Source organism: Triticum dicoccoides, chromosome 2A (assembly GCF_002162155.2).
Source record: "Triticum dicoccoides isolate Atlit2015 ecotype Zavitan chromosome 2A, WEW_v2.0, whole genome shotgun sequence".
Classification (NCBI taxonomy): Eukaryota; Viridiplantae; Streptophyta; class Magnoliopsida; order Poales; family Poaceae; genus Triticum; species Triticum dicoccoides.
The window spans coordinates 644,406,013-644,422,270 of record NC_041382.1 but is presented as its reverse complement, the minus strand read 5'-3'; positions in this window follow the sequence as shown (position 1 = coordinate 644,422,270).

Sequence of the window (16,258 nt, the reverse complement as noted above, 5' to 3'; positions counted from 1 at the left end):
AGGGAGGGACGAGGTCGGCAGCGGTGGGTGAGAAGGACGGCGAGGTCGGCGATGAGTGAGGAGGACGACGAGGTCGGCGGTGGATCGGGAGGCGGCGGGGTGAGATTGGATCGGGAGGTGGCGGCGACGGCGAGAAGATGGGGGGAGAAGGGTGCGATGGGGGGAAGGGGTGTGATGTGAGCTAGGGTTTGTGCTGCGGTGGGGTGGATGGACGGATGGATGTGGGATGGTGAGATGGATGGATGGATGGATGAGTGCCATGTCATCGATCCGTGGGAATGGTTCTGATTGGTTCGGAAAATCAGTGATTTAAAAGAGTTTCCAAGTACAAAAACTAGAGGGATTTTGTGAAGTAGCTATCAAAAATATTTTGCAAAAGGGTACCACACAAATTTTCACTAGAGTTAGACCACATTTTATGGATAAGGACCAATTTGTACGCATTTCTCATCTTTCTAGCTATTTTAATCATTTTTCGAGTGCCCCAAATGATGTTTTTTGTGAAGAACCTACCAAATAATTGTTGCAAAATTGCATCAAATCATTTTTCTAAAATACTAGGTCATATTTAATGCATAATTGACCAAATGGTTGGGTGTAAAAAGTTTTGATCCACCTCTGGTGAAAAAGACAAATTTCCGCCGATTTAGTTGGAAGTGGGTTAAATTTGAACTGCAGCTACCTCATAGTTTGCTCTTTATTTTTTCGAAAAATCATTTCTAGGTACATAAGTATCTATTTAATCAGAGAAACACCAAAAAATTTATAAGATTCAACCACTAGCTAGGAACGGTCATTTCCGTCGTTTTGACCGCATTTTGAAACGAGCATAAAAAATTCAAAAAAATCAAAAAATTGGAAAACCTTCGCATTGTGTCATTATATGTGACCAAGTTTATAGGAAAAATAATAAACTTGTAATACGATAATTATTTTAAAAAAAATGTTCTCAGAAATGAGCTATGAAGTGTGAAGATTCATGGCTTTCAAGCCAAATGATCAATCTTATGGCCACACTCATGACATAGTTTGTTCAAATGATCTCATATTGTGCACAAGGGTGCATATTGGAATGGCAAACAATGTTGCCTAAGGAAGTTTTCATTTTCTTTGGACGAAAAACCATTTTCCATTTTCTGAGTGCCTGAAATGAGTTTTTTTTGTGAAGGACCTACCATATATTTGTTGCAAAATTGGACCTAATCAATTTTATAAAATACTAGGACATATTTAATGCACAATTGACAAAACGATTGGGTGTCAAAAGTTTTGATCCACCTCTGGTGAAAAAGACAAATTCCCGTCGATTCAGTTGGAAGCTGGTCAAATTTGAACTGCAGCTGCCTCATAGTTTGCTCTTTATTTTTTCCAAAAATCATATCTAGGTAAATAAGTATCTATTTAATGAGAAATAAATGGTTTGATGGCGAGACATCAAGGTTTGGACGGTGGCCGAGGGCCCCAACTCTAGAGCGCGTAAGCTCGCATGCCCGCCGCATGGTCACCGCGTGACCGTGGCGTTGCCATGTGTTCTGGCGGCCTAGGCATGTCTAGTGGATTGGGCACTCCCCAGGTAGGTACTAGGAAGAAAATCACAACATAAGATTCTCACGAGGAGACCGATCGATGCTCAAACATGAATAAGCAGCCAAGTGTTTGATTTGCGGTACGGGAAATGCACATGGCTAATGGGCGTGAGTTTTGGCTGAGGATGATCAGTTACTAAGAAGACCGTCTTCACAAATTTTCACCTCAAAAGGACGAGCCTAGGTGGTACTTGCTTCACAAAGTACCACACTGGACATAAATACGAATGTTGAAGCTGGGCTCAAAATAATGAATGGATTGAGCTGGCATTTGGTGGAGGATGGTTATTTGGGCATAGGAAAGCACTGTAGAAAATGGATACCATTTGGACATGCCAAAGTGGTACTTCCTTCACAAAGTGCTGCTCTGAACAGAATAGGAAAATGAATATTTTCGAATTATTTTTGAACCAGGCAAGAATGTTTTTGACATATTTGATGAAGATATGATCCAAAACATTTATGAGATTTTTTTGGGAATTTTGGGAATAACAGAAATATAGGTTGCTTCACAACCTAGGGCAAAAACTGCCACATGGCCTTGACACATAGGCAAAACTGATGAGATGGCGCCTGGTCATCACAACCCACCACAATCTACAAGGCTATGACCATCTATATTGGTCATTAACAACTAGAAATAAGGCAGCGGACTAGCACTGTTTGCTTTGTGACCATTTCGTGTAAGGAAATTACGACCTTTCTGACCAAAATGGTCGCAATGGTTTAGGGTTTGGAGCCCCCCGAACAGCTTTTGACCAATTGGTCTGAAATGGTCATAGATCTATGACCAATTCTTCCAGGGTCACTGACAGAAGGTCACTAGTTGACATATTTCTTGTAGTGCCATCAGTTCGAACATTGACATGACACCTCGTGCTAAATAAACCAGCTATTCTTTTTGTGCAGTTCCATCAAAATCAACCAAATTCGCGCGTAGCTTGTATGATATCGCCCTTATATGTTGCAATGCCTTGAACTTATCGACACCTCTTTTCTTGTGGTGGAAATGAATGATTCGATGTATTCATGAACATTTTGTGCAGTTCCCATTGAAATCAAGCCGAGCACCCCTGTTTGTACAAATACAAAAAAAGTGATTAGTATAAAGCAAACTGTACTATGAATTGACAATTTAAACATGCACCTACATGGTCCATGTAGAGCACACTTTTAGAAAAATGGAACTCATCGGAAAGAATCCTAAAACAACATTGTACTCGCGCATCACAACAAGAAAATGGAGATTTGTCAGTCCTTCTGAGCTGAAGTTAGTTTGGTCTTGTGGGGAGTAATGTAAGATCGAATGTCGGGAGTCAGAAGGGGGGGTTGAATGACGACCTTGAAAAATTTAACCTCCTAAATTTGCATGATAGTTACGTAAAAACTATGATGCTCGGAATAGAGGAATACGCAGCGGAAACAAAAAATATGCTTGTCAAAACAGACTGAAACTAGTCCAACAATTCTCAAGTCTTGACTTGAGAGCTCAAAGAATAATAAGCACCGGAAAAGTGTACTGGAAAAATTAGTGCTTAATTAGACCAAGAGGTTACACTGCAAGGTTATAGGCTAATCAAATGGGAGCTACTTAACCCAAAAGAGTAACACGCACTAGCACAAGACACTAGTACTTAACTTGCACATACTAGCAGAATACTTTTTCAATGGAGAAGAACTACACTGCCTGGAGCTGATTTCCCTAGACGAGAACCTGTAGCACATACAGCAGCTAGACTCGCAACTAACTGAAATCCACGATTTTAGTTCTACCGATTTGGGCTGGCCAACTCTGTTATCCTGAAAACGAACGACAGATAGCTGAAGATGAACTGAAACCCGAGACAATTACACCAAGCTGAAATATGAAAGGGAGCGAGCCAGTAGCATCAGCGGATGCTCTTCCGTTCGATAGAGAACGCCAAGAAATTTGCAAGAAATACAGCGACCCCAAATCGGAACCAGAACAGAGGAAGAACTCAGTATGGATTCACACAAAATAGAACACCAAAGGTAAAACCTTGCGCCATCCTCAGGAACCCATGAATAAATTGAACAACAACCGGATTTAAGGCTAGGGACGGATGCATATGATTCTAGACATGATTTTCCATCACGGAAACCCCATTATAGCCAAGGAATCGCAGGGACAAAATTAGTACAACAGAAAAACGAGATTTGCAAGGACAAATAGCAGACCTCAACAATAGCAAGGTTGGGAATAATTTGTGGTTTTATTTCTCAGATTTCTGGAGTTACAAGCCTCTCTCACACAGGCCAAATCCCATACGGGAAGCTCTCTCTCAAATGTGCGGCGGCTGCTCTGTCTCTCTCGTCGGCCCCCCAAGGGAAAACCTAGCAGCTCACATATAAGGCTGGAGCTGCCTTACACCGCCATTGAATGTGCTATGGCACCCACCGAATGGACCAAGCCCAAAACACTAAACAAACAGCCATTTTTTTACTTAGCCACTTGTAAATAACATTTTCCACTCTTAAGCAACACCATAATCACTCTCTTGGTTTGCTTCTTAGTGGATTTTGGTAAACATACCAAAATAAACTTCACTTGACCTAGTCTTCTCGTTTGCCTTCATATAGTCTTTGTCCAAACTTGTGCGTCGCTTTGAGCTGACACGATCCCGCGTAACGTCCATGGTCACATCTTAGCTCTTCAAGCCTTATGCCAACCATCCTCGTCGTCGACTACCGTCACACTCACTGGAACCTGCACACATGGAAACAAGCAACTATTACGAGCACAAACTTCCCGAGCTTGACCCAAGTCAATCCAAATTTATAGTTTTAATACTACCAACATCATTCATATAAGTCACATAAAATAGATCATGTCGTTGATCCAACAAACTGTGATTTTCAAACTTCACTAAAATAACTCTCAAAGCGAGCAAAAGCATTGGCAATATAATCATCATAAAATTAAGGGTATCACCACATGGACCCACAGTAACCATCCTTCAACTCCTCCTTTTGATGAGAAGATAGACATGGCTTCTTCATCCTGGTATAATCAGAACTAGTCACTTCACGTACTCCATATTGTTCTTCAGAGGAGGATGATCCTGTTGTGCAAAGACAAGAAGACAACTAAATGCTAGCATCCCTGTTTGCTTGAAAAAAGGAAATGAAATATTTAAAACAACACAGATGAAGCACTTCTCAAGGACAATACCACTTTTTCATGGCAGTATCTAAACAGTAGCACAACACCAATAGAGATGACAAAGCTCAATCATATGGATGAAATCAGTGGACGAGTACCAACCTTTGTCAGGAGGCTTATTGTGTAGAACATACAGATGAAGCACTTCTCCGGAACCATCTATTGCTATGTACTGTGGTGGCCATGCTTAATATATACTCCTCGATTAGTTTAATGTTTCCAACATCTTCTTGTGCAGTTCCACTAAAATATATGGTATCTTCAAAGAAGATCCCTATTTGCACAAGTAGAGATAATTACGTATTACATTAAGAGTGGCATCAAATCAGTGGCAAAATAATTGCTCGTTCCAGCCATAGCAATAAATTAAGATGCAAAACTATACAATTACTTGTGTCATCACAGTTCTAGTGCTTCATTACAGCATCGGGAGTTGATTTTTGTTTTTCTCCGCTTGTTCTTCCCCTTCATCACTTGGTTCAATAACAGACAAGCTTCGCCTTCAATGTAAGATTTGGCATGTCAATTAGGTTGCACAAGTATAGCACGACACAATGAAATTAATTTTTCGATGAAAGTGGCAAAATACAGGCCAACAGTTGTGAAATATCCTTATCTTACCTCAATGGGATATTACGGTGCACATACAGATTGGAAGTCTTGTCTCCATTTGTGTAGTTCCCTAAAATCAAGCAACATTACCGTACAAGTAGCATAACATATGAAAGCACACTGCAGAATCATGTGAAATAAGGCTAGTACTGACCTCTCATGACGCGGAATTCAAACAACTCACAAGAAGAAGATCTGAACCAAATTTGCCAACACGGATAGGAAGTAAGATCTCCTCTTGTGCAGTTCCACTAAGATCAAGCAATCAAGCAACATTGTCAGTGTGACATTTTGGTTGAACTGCACAAAACACTCTTAAAACAAAAGTGTTTTTTGCAGTGCAACAAAAGGTCACAATGGCAACGAGGTGAAATAGATAACCCTGTTTACACATAGGTGCAAAGGAAACAACTAGTGGTCAATAACGGTGGATGACACAGAAGCGAACAAAAAGAAGCATCTAGCTTATCTAAATGGGAAAGAAAGCAAAACAGTAGCATTTCATCAATTTTCCAGCGGCATTATTAGAGGGTGTTTGTTTACAAGGACATTTTGGTGTAGAGACTAAAAAAAACTCCGTGTCAGTCCCATCTAAACCAAACAGGAGGGACTTTTAGGGACTAAAAGTGGGCATTTGGGACTAAAGAAAGAAGACCCCAAGGGAGAGTCTTTTTGGGACTTTTTCCAATAGTTGCCCCTGCCATGCATCGCACCTTGTCTCTATTAGTTCATTATTAGGGGTAACATGGTATTTTAGCATGTCATTTAATAACCTCTAGTCCAGTTTAGTCCCTGGAACCAAGCATGTAGGGACTAGGGAGTTATTAACCAAACATGGCCTTAGATTAATAACAACTAAAGAGTTGCACGGGACAGTGGACACACCAGCACCATGTGCATCTACCGATGTACTTGGGTGATGCACAGTCTGTTGCAACAAAGAACAAACAACCAAGGAGCATATTTGTGTTGGTCCCAATTTTGTTATCTTTAGACACCTTTCCCTATGTGAGCGCAGCAAATCTAGTCCATCAGCATGTGTCGAATGATTCATAATCGAGAGACTCTAAAAGTCCATCAGCATGGAGCTTCTTCATGCGCTTGACACCAATGTGACCAAGGCGGCAGTGCCACAAGTATGTGGGACTATCGTTATCAACTTTACATCTTTTGGTATTCACACTATGAATATGTGTAACATCACGTTCGGGATTCATTAAGAATAAACCATTGACCATCATGGCATGACCATAAAACATATCTCTCATATAAATAGAACAACCATTATTCTCAAATTTAAATGAGTAGCCATCTCGTATTAAACGAGATCCAGATGCAATGTTCATGCTCAAAGCTGGTACTAAATAACAATTATTGAGGTTTAAAACTAATCCCGTAGGTAAATGTAGAGGTAGCGTGCCGACAGGGATCACATCGACTTTGGAACCATTCCCGACGCGCATCGTCACCTCGTCCTTCGCCAGTCTCCGCTTATTCCACAGCTCCTGCTTTGAGTTACAAATATGAGCAACCACACCGGTATCAAATACCCAAGAGCTACTACGAGTACTGATAAGGTACACATCAATTACATGTATATCACATATACCTTTGGTTTTGCCGGCCTTCCTGTCCGCTAAGTACTTGGGGCAGTTCCGCTTCCAGTGACCACTTCCCTTGCAATAAAAGCACTCAGTCTCAGGCTTGGGTCCATTGTTTGACTTCTTCCCGACAACTGGCTTACCGGGCGCGGCAACTCCCTTGCCGTCCTTCTTGAAGTTCTTCTTACCCTTGCCTTTCTTGAACTTAGTGGTTTTATTCACCATCAACACTTGATGTTCCTTTTTGATCTCTACCTCTGCCGATTTCAGCATTGAATATACCTCAGGAATGGTCTTTTCCATCCCTTGCATATTGAAGTTCATCACAAAGCTCTTGTAGCTCGGTGGAAGCGAATGAAGGATTCTGTCAATGACCGCGTCATCCAGGAGATTAACTCCCATCTGAGTCAGGCGGTTGTGCAACCCAGACATCTTGAGTATGTGCTCACTGACAGAACTATTTTCCTCCATCTTACAGCTGAAGAACTTGTCGGAGACTTCATATCTCTCGACCCGGGCATGAGCTTGGAAAACCATTTTCAGCTCTTCGAACATCTCATATGCTCCGTGTTGCTCAAAACACTTTTGGAGCCCCGGTTCTAAGTTGTAAAGCATGCCGCACTGAACGAGGGAGTAATCATCAGCACGAGACTGCCAAGCGTTCATAATGTCTTGGTTCTCTGGGATTGGTGCTTCACCTAGCGGCGCTTCTAGGACATAATCTTTCTTGGCAGCTATGAGGATGATCCTCAGGTTCCGGACCCAGTCCGTATAGTTGCTACCATCATTTTTCAGCTTGGTTTTCTCTAGGAACGCATTGAAGTTGAGGGTAACATGGGCCATTTGATCTACAAGACATATTGTAAAGATTTTAGACTAAGTTCATGATAATTAAGTTCATCTAATCAAATTATTCAATGAACTCCCACTCAGATTAGACATCCTTCTAGTCATCTAAGTGAAACATGATCCGAGTCAACTAGGTCGTGTCCGATCATCACGTGAGACGGACTAGTCGACATCGGTGAACATCTCCATGTTGATCGTATCTTCTATACGACTCATGCTCGACCTTTCGGTCCTCCGTGTTCCGAGGCCATGTCTGTACATTCTAGGCTCGTCAAGTCAACCTAAGTGTATTGCGTGTGTAAATCTGGCTTACACCCGTTGTATTCGAACATTAGGATCTATCACACCCGATCATCACGTGGTGCTTCGAAACAACGAACCTTCGCAACGGTGCACAGTTAGGGGGAACACTTTCTTGAAATTATTATGAGGGATCATCTTATTTACTACCGTCGTGCTAAGTAAACAAGATGAAAAACATGATAAACATCACATGCAATCAAATAGTGACATGATATGGCCAATATCATATAGCTCCTTTGATCTCCATCTTCGGGGCTCCATGATCATTTTCGTCACCGGCATGACACTATGATCTCCATCATCGTGTCTCCATGAAGTTGCTCCCCAACTATTACTTCTACTACTATGGCTAACGCGTTTAGCAATAAAGTAAAGTAATTTACATGGCGTTAATCATTGACACGCAGGTCATACAACAATTAAGACAACTCTTATGGCTCCTGCCGGTTGTCATACTCATCGACATGCAAGTCGTGATTCCTATTACCAGAACATGATCTCATACATCACATATATATCATTCATCATTCATCACAACTTTTGGCCATATCACATCACAAATCATATGCTGCAAAAACAAGTTAGACGTCCTCTAATTGTTGTTGCATGTTTTACGTGGCTGCAATAGGGTTCTAGCAAGAACGTTTTCTTACCTACGTAAAAGCCACAACGTGATCTGCCAACTTCTATTTACCCTTCATAAGGACCCTTTTCATCGAATCCGCTCCAACTAAAGTGGGAGAGACAGACACCCGGTAGCCACCTTATGCAACTAGTGCATGTCAGTTCGTGGAACCTGTCTCACGTAAGCGTACGTGTAAGGTCGGTCCGGGCCGCTTCATCCCACAATACCGCTGAAGCAAAATAAGACTAGTAGTGGCAAGAAAGTTAACAACATCTATGCCCACAACAAATTGTGTTCTACTCGTGCAAAGAGAACTACGCATAGACCTAGCTCATGATGCCACTGTTGGGGAACGTTGCAGAAAACAAAAAAAATTCTATGCTTTCACCAAGATCAATCTATGAGTTCATCTAGCAATGAGTGAAAGGAGTGCATCTACATACCCTTGTAGATCGCGAGCGGAAGCGTTCAAGAGAACGGGGTTGAGGGAGTCGTACTCGTCGTGATCCAAATCACCGATGATCCTAGTGCTGAACGGACAGCACCTCCGCGTTCAACACACGTACGGTTGAGGAAGACGTCTCCTCCTTCTTGATCCAGCAAGGGGGAAGGAGAGGTTGACGGAGATCCAGCAGCACGATGGCGTGGTGGTGGATGCAGCAGTGATCTCGGCAGGGCTTCGCCGACCTTCTATGAGAGGGAGAGGTGTAGCAAGGGGGGAGGGAGGCGCCAAGAGCATGGGTGCGGCTGCCCTCCCTCCCCCCTCTTTATATAGGCCCCCTAGGGGGGCGCCAGCCCTAGGAGATGGGATCTCCAAGGGGGGGCGGCGGCCAGGGGGAAACTTGCCCCCAAGCCAGGTGGAGGCGCCCCCCACCCTAGGGTTTCCAACCCTAGGCGCAGGGGGGCCCAAGGGGGGGGGCGCACCAGCCCTACTGGGGCTGGTTCCCCTCCCACTTCAGCCCATGGGGCCTTCCGAGATAGGTGGCCCCACCCGGTGGACCCCCGGGACCCTTCCGGTGGTCCCGGTACAATACCTGTGACCCCCGAAACTTTCCCGATGGCCAAAACCTGACTTCCTATATATAATTCTTCACCTCCAAACCATTCCGGAACTCCTCGTGACATCCGGTATCTCATCCGGGACTCTGAACAACTTTCGGGTTACTGCATACTAATATCTCTACAACCCTAGCGTCACCGAACCTTAAGTGTGTAGACCCTACGGGTTCGGGAGACATGCAGACATGACCGAGACGCCTCTCCGGTCAATAACCAACAGCAGGATCTGGATACCCATGTTGGTTCCCACATACTCCTCGATGATCTCATCGGATGAACCACGATGTCGAGGATTCAATCAATCCCGTATACAATTCCCTTTGTCAATCGGTACGTTACTTGCCCAAGACTCGATCGTTGGTATCCCAATACCTCGTTTAATCTCGTTACTGGCAAGTCACTTTACTCGTACCGTAATGCATGATCCTGTGACCAGACACTTGGTCAAATTGAGCTCATTATGATGATGCATTACCGAGTGGGCCCAAAGATACCTCTCCGTCATACGGAGTAACAAATCCCAATCTTGATTCGTGCCAACCCAACAGAAACTTTCGGAGATACCCTTAGTGCACCTTTATAGTCACCCAGTTACGTTGTGACGTTTGGCACACCCAAAGCACTCCTACGGTATCCAGGAGTTGCACAATCTCATGGTCTAAGGAAATGATACTTGACATTTCGAAAAGCTCTAGATAAACGAACTACACGATCTTTGAGCTATGCTTAGGATTGGGTCTTGTCCATCACATCATTCTCCTAATGATGTGATCCCGTTATCAACGACATCCAATGCCCATAGTCAGGAAACCATGACTATCTGTTGATTAACGAGCTAGTCAACTAGAGGCTTACTCGGGACATGTTGTGGTCTATGTATTCACATGTGCATTATGATTTCTGGATAACACAGTTATAGCATGAATAAAAGACAATTATCATGAACAAAGGAATATAATAATAACCATTTTATTATTGCCTCTAGGGCATATTTCCAACAGTGGCGGCGTCGACGGAGGAGGAGGACGACGAGAATGTACGGTGGCGGTGGGAGAGATGTTGTTAGTGGTGTGTGTTTGTGTGTGTCATGATGTTTTTTTAGGGTGACACCACAATGATTTCCACCTCTTATACTTGTGGTTTCCAATGTGTCACATAGGTTTGGAGTCTGTTGAGTTTGTTCACATTACATGACTTGATAGAAAAGAAAAAGGGCCAAGTAACATATTGTTAAATATTGAGCCTCTCCAGTTTTCGAGTGCCTTAGCCACCTTATGCTCTCACCACATCTTCTTACTGAAGCTAATGTCCCAGAAGCGACGCCTGATGATAGACTGACACATCTTGAACAAGTTGTTGAATCCACGAAAAGACATGTTCTTTCCCTTCTTACCGAACGAAGGAGAGGAAGCAATAGTGTGAGGAAACCTAGTGGGATCCTGTGTAGTGACACCCCGTGAGGAGGGACTACCTATCTCAATAGTAGCAACAGTTGAAGCAAGCGTCTTTTTAGGCCCGGGCTTCTTGCCCACCAAGTGAAGCAGATCATCACACGCCCAATGCTCGAAGTTGGTGTACCTGACAGGCAGAGAAATAGGAAAATTGCGCAAGAGCTTGGCATGGTCAGCAATCTTAGCCTCAACGAGAGAGCATGGATGAACGGAGCACACACAACCCGACTTGTTGTCAAACACAAGAGTTCTCGTCTCCTCAAACATGAAATCTAGCACATCAGCCTTCTTCTCATCATGAGCATATACAAGGGCAGTCAATGGTGGGGCCCCAAAACTCATTAGACGTACCTGTCAAGGGGGCCAAGGAGATCTTGAAAAATCATGAACCTACATGAGTAGTTTGCGCGACCAGGACGAGACACTCGTCGACCCAAACAGTTGGCATGCTCGGTTGAAGCTTGGCTGGCATCATATGCCCATTCATCATCGGCGTGACGGAGGGGCGTGGCGGCGTCGACGGAGGAGGAGGACGACGAGAATGTACGGTGGCGGTGGGAGAGATGTTGTTAGTGGTGTGTGTTTGTGTGTGTCATGATGTTTTTTTAGGGTGACGCCACGATGATTTCTACCTCTTATACTTGTGGTTCCCAATGTGTCACGTAGGTCTGGAGTCTGTTGAGTTTGTTCACATTACATGACTTGATAGACAAGAAAAATGCCAAGTAACATATTGTTAAATATTGAGCCTCTCTAGTTTTCGAGTGCCTTAGCCGCCTTATGCTCTCACCACATCTTCTTACTGAAGCTAATGTCCCAGATGCGACGCCTGATGATAGACTGGCACATCTTGAACAAGTTGTTGAATCCATGAAAAGACATGTTCTTTCCCTTCTTACCGAACGAAGGAGAGGAAGCAATAGTGTGAGGAAACCTAGTGGGATCCTGTGCGGTGACACCCCGTGAGGAGGGACTACCTGTCTCAGTAGTAGCAACAGTTGAAGCAGGTGTCTTCTTAGGCCTGGGCTTCTTGCCCACCAAGTGAAGCAGATCATCACACGCCCAATGATCGAAGTTGGTGTACCTGACAGGCAGAGAAATAAGAAAATTGCGCAAGAGCTTGGCATGGTCAGCAATCTTAGCCTCAACGAGAGAGCATGGGTGAACGGAGCACACACAACCCGGCTTGTTGTCAAACACAAGAGTCCTCGTCTCCTCGAACATGAAATCTAGCACATCAGCCTTCTTCTCATGATGAGCATATACAAGCAAGTGAATGGTGGGGCCCCAAAACTCATTAGACGTACCTGTCAAGGGGGCCAAGGAGCTCTTGAAAAATCATGAACCTACATGAGTAGTTTGCGCGACCAGGACGAGACACTCGTCGACCCAGACAGTTGGCACGCTCGGTTGAAGCTTGGCTGGCATCATATGCCCATTCTTCATCGGCGTGACGGAGGGGCGTGGCGGCGTCGACGGAGGAGGAGGACGACGAGAATGTACGGTGGCGGTGGGAGAGATGTTGTTAGTGTTGTGTGTTTGTGTGTGTCATGATGTTTTTTTAGGGTGACGCCACGATGATTTCTACCTCTTATACTTGTGGTTCCCAATGTGTCACGTAGGTTTGGAGTCTGTTGAGTTTGTTCACATTACATGACTTGATAGAAAAGAAAAAGGGCCAAGTAACATATTGTTAAGGGACATTTACATCTATGCCCTTAACTCGAACCCACTACTCAGTTTTGCCCCTAATTTTTACGTATGCTCAGTTTTGCCCCTCCGCCGTTAGTGTCACTTATAGAAATGCCCTTTTGCGACATTACCGTCTGGTCAAAGAACTTTGACCACCCAGAAAAAAATAGCAAAAAAAATCAAAAAAATCTGAAATTTTGTGGGATCGAAGATATTCATGTCCGCAAGGCGCGTGCAAATTTGTGTGCCGTTCGGACACCCTGAGAGCTCGTGGCAAAGGAAATCATAAATTTTGTACGCATGTGAACAATAAATTCGAAAAAATAGAAAAAAAATCAAAAAAATATGAAATTTTGTGGAACTGAAGATACTTAAGTGCACAAGATGTGTGCACATTTTTGTTGTGTTTGGACATCGTAGGAGCTCGCGGAGAAAAAAATAAAGTTTAGCTCCTACGAGCTCGTACAGGCTCATACGATGTCCAAACACAACAAAAATGTGCACACATCTTGTGCACCTAAGTATCTTCAGTTCCCCAAAATTTCATATTTTTTTGATTTTTTTTCTATTTTTTCGAATTTACTGTTCACATGCGTACAAAATTTATGATTTCCTTTGCCACGAGCTCTCAGGGTGTCTAAACGACACACAAATTTGCACGCGCCTTGCGGACATGACTATCTTCGATCCCACAAAATTTCAGATTTTTTTGATTTTGTTTGCTATTTTTTCTGGGTGGTCAAAGTCCTTTGACCGGACGGTAACGGCGCAAAATGGCATTTCTATAAGTGACACTAACGGCGGAGGGGCAAAACTGAGCATACCTAAAAATTAGGGGCAAAACTGAGTAGTGGGTTCGAGTTAGGGGCAGAACTGGAATTGGCCCTATTGTTAAATATTGAGCCTCTCTAGTTTTCGAGTGCCTTAGCCGCCTTATGCTCTCACCACATCTTCTTACTGAAGCTAACGTCCCACACGCGACGCCTGGTGATAGACTGGCGCATCTTGAACAAGTTGTTTGACCCGCGCCCGATCCACTCTGGGGCGTAGCATCTGAGGACGCACCTCGCAGCACCGGCTCACATCGCGACTCTCCAACGTCGGGTCGCCTGCCGCTGACATCGCTTTGCGCAGTCGTCGAGCAACGGGTCGTCCTGCATGAGGAAAGGAAACGAGAGGCAGATAGATGAGGAAATGAAGCAATGGCTGGTCATCCATCAGAAGCAACTACATGCTTGGAGAAGCCAACAGGGCCATTGATTTGGCTAGCTAGAGGCTCACGATGCTCAGAGAAGGAGGAGGACCGAGGGGGGAGGGGGGAGGGGAGGAAGGAGGAGCGCGTAGTTATCACGGCCGCCGTGTCCAAGTCGGTGAGCCCATTAGCGGCGTTGCCGAAGCCCGCCTTGACGGCCATCAGCGCCTCCCCGTCCCCCTCAGCCGACACCGCCAACAGCCCAGGAACCACCACCATCTCGTGGTGATGGAGGGAGGCAGCCGTTGTGCCGGGTTCTAAGTCTTTTTAAACATTTCAACAAGTGACTACATACGAAGCAAAATAAGTAAATCTACACTCTAAAATATGTTTACATATATTCGCATGTTGTAGTCCACTTGAAATGTCTAAAAGGACTTATATTTAAGAACGGAGGGAGTATTTGTTCTCACATTCACACGTTGCCCGATTTGGTGCTAAATATTTTTGTTATTAGGCTGGATACTTATGCTTGTCTTCCTCACAAATTCATACTGACTGAATATCTGGATACGAAAATAGGAAGATAACGAAATATTTATATATATAGCATACACGTCGAACAAAATTAAATTCCAAACTCTTTGGAACAATAAATATCAACTTGAACTTCAAACCAAAATGTTTCATAGTTTTAAATACAAGGAAGAAGTAAAACATTACTATTCAAACAACACATAATTCTAATGCTTATGTGCAGTGTAATTAATAATTAGTATCTTCGCGATATTAATATATTTTCCTTTTCAAAAAAATGTGCAGCGTAATTAAATTATTTTGTAACTTTATGATGCAGTATCTAATCAATTTATTTCTTAATTAACACATTCTAGAAAACTCTCACGAGGGCAACAGAATGCGCAAAAGGAAATCAAAGATATGCAAATATGCAGTCAAAGCAAATGAAAGCTTTTTTTGAGCAACTGCACCCTTTATTAAAAGTTCAAACACATGGGAATACAGATTATTTCGGGCAAAATACTAAGCCACACATGGCGCCCGGGGCTAAGAGAGGCAGCTGCCTTTGCTAAAGCATGTGCTTCTCCGTTATGCTTCCTATTCTCATGAAGAAACTTTACATCCTGAAAATAGCTCCTTTCATGCTTGATATCCTGTAGGATAGAAAAATATCGGCAAGGGACTTCGTCTTGGATGTTCCTTATTACCTCCAGTCAATCTGAAGCAACACAAATCGATTGAACATGCAGATCCGAGGCGAGGGAGAGGGCCTCGCAGCATGCCTGTGCTTCGAGTATAGTTGGGTCGAGGCGGCCGTCGTAGATGATGGCCGAGGCACCCAAGTAGTTTCCTCGTTTGTCCCTGCATACCACTGTTGTAGCTGCGCGGTCGCTGACCTTCAAAAAGCCCGCATCTACATTAATTTTAACATCATGGTGCTCAGGCGGGAGCCACACATGTGAAGGCGAAACCCTCTGTCCACTTCGGGTTGCATGCAGGTCCCCAAAGATCACATGCAGGTCCCCAGAAGTTACGTGTAGGTCCTTGGGACGTGTTTTCTTGTCCGGTATCATCTCTAGCTTCGCCAGAAACTTCTCAACGAAAGTATGGGTGCTTAGTGGGATCTGGTACTGGTCGTCGTGGATGGCTCGGCGCCTCGCCCACCATATAGCCCACATTGTCACCAATACCCGTGTTAGGTCAGCCGAAGGAAGGGTGTCAACCAACCATAGCATCCAAAGTTTGGCATCCTTCTCCCTGTTTGATATGACTGTTTTCGTAAGATCCTCGTCAGGGAGGGCCCAAACGCAGCGAGCCATGCGGCAGTCAAAGAGGGAAAACCAGGCCAGAACCAGCTAGCCGATCTCTCCTTCCGCTCGACAGCACCGGGACGGGCTCGTGTGGTGATCAGATCGGCGGTAGATGCGAGACTCTAGGCGGCGATTAGAGTCGCCGCCAGAGGCGAAAAAACCCTAAACTCGAGGGTAGATTTCACGGTCTAGCAAATGAAAGCTACAATAGATCAAATTACATCTAGACGTGAATTGGGGCCCAACGGACTAGGCAAAGAATCAAACCTACATAT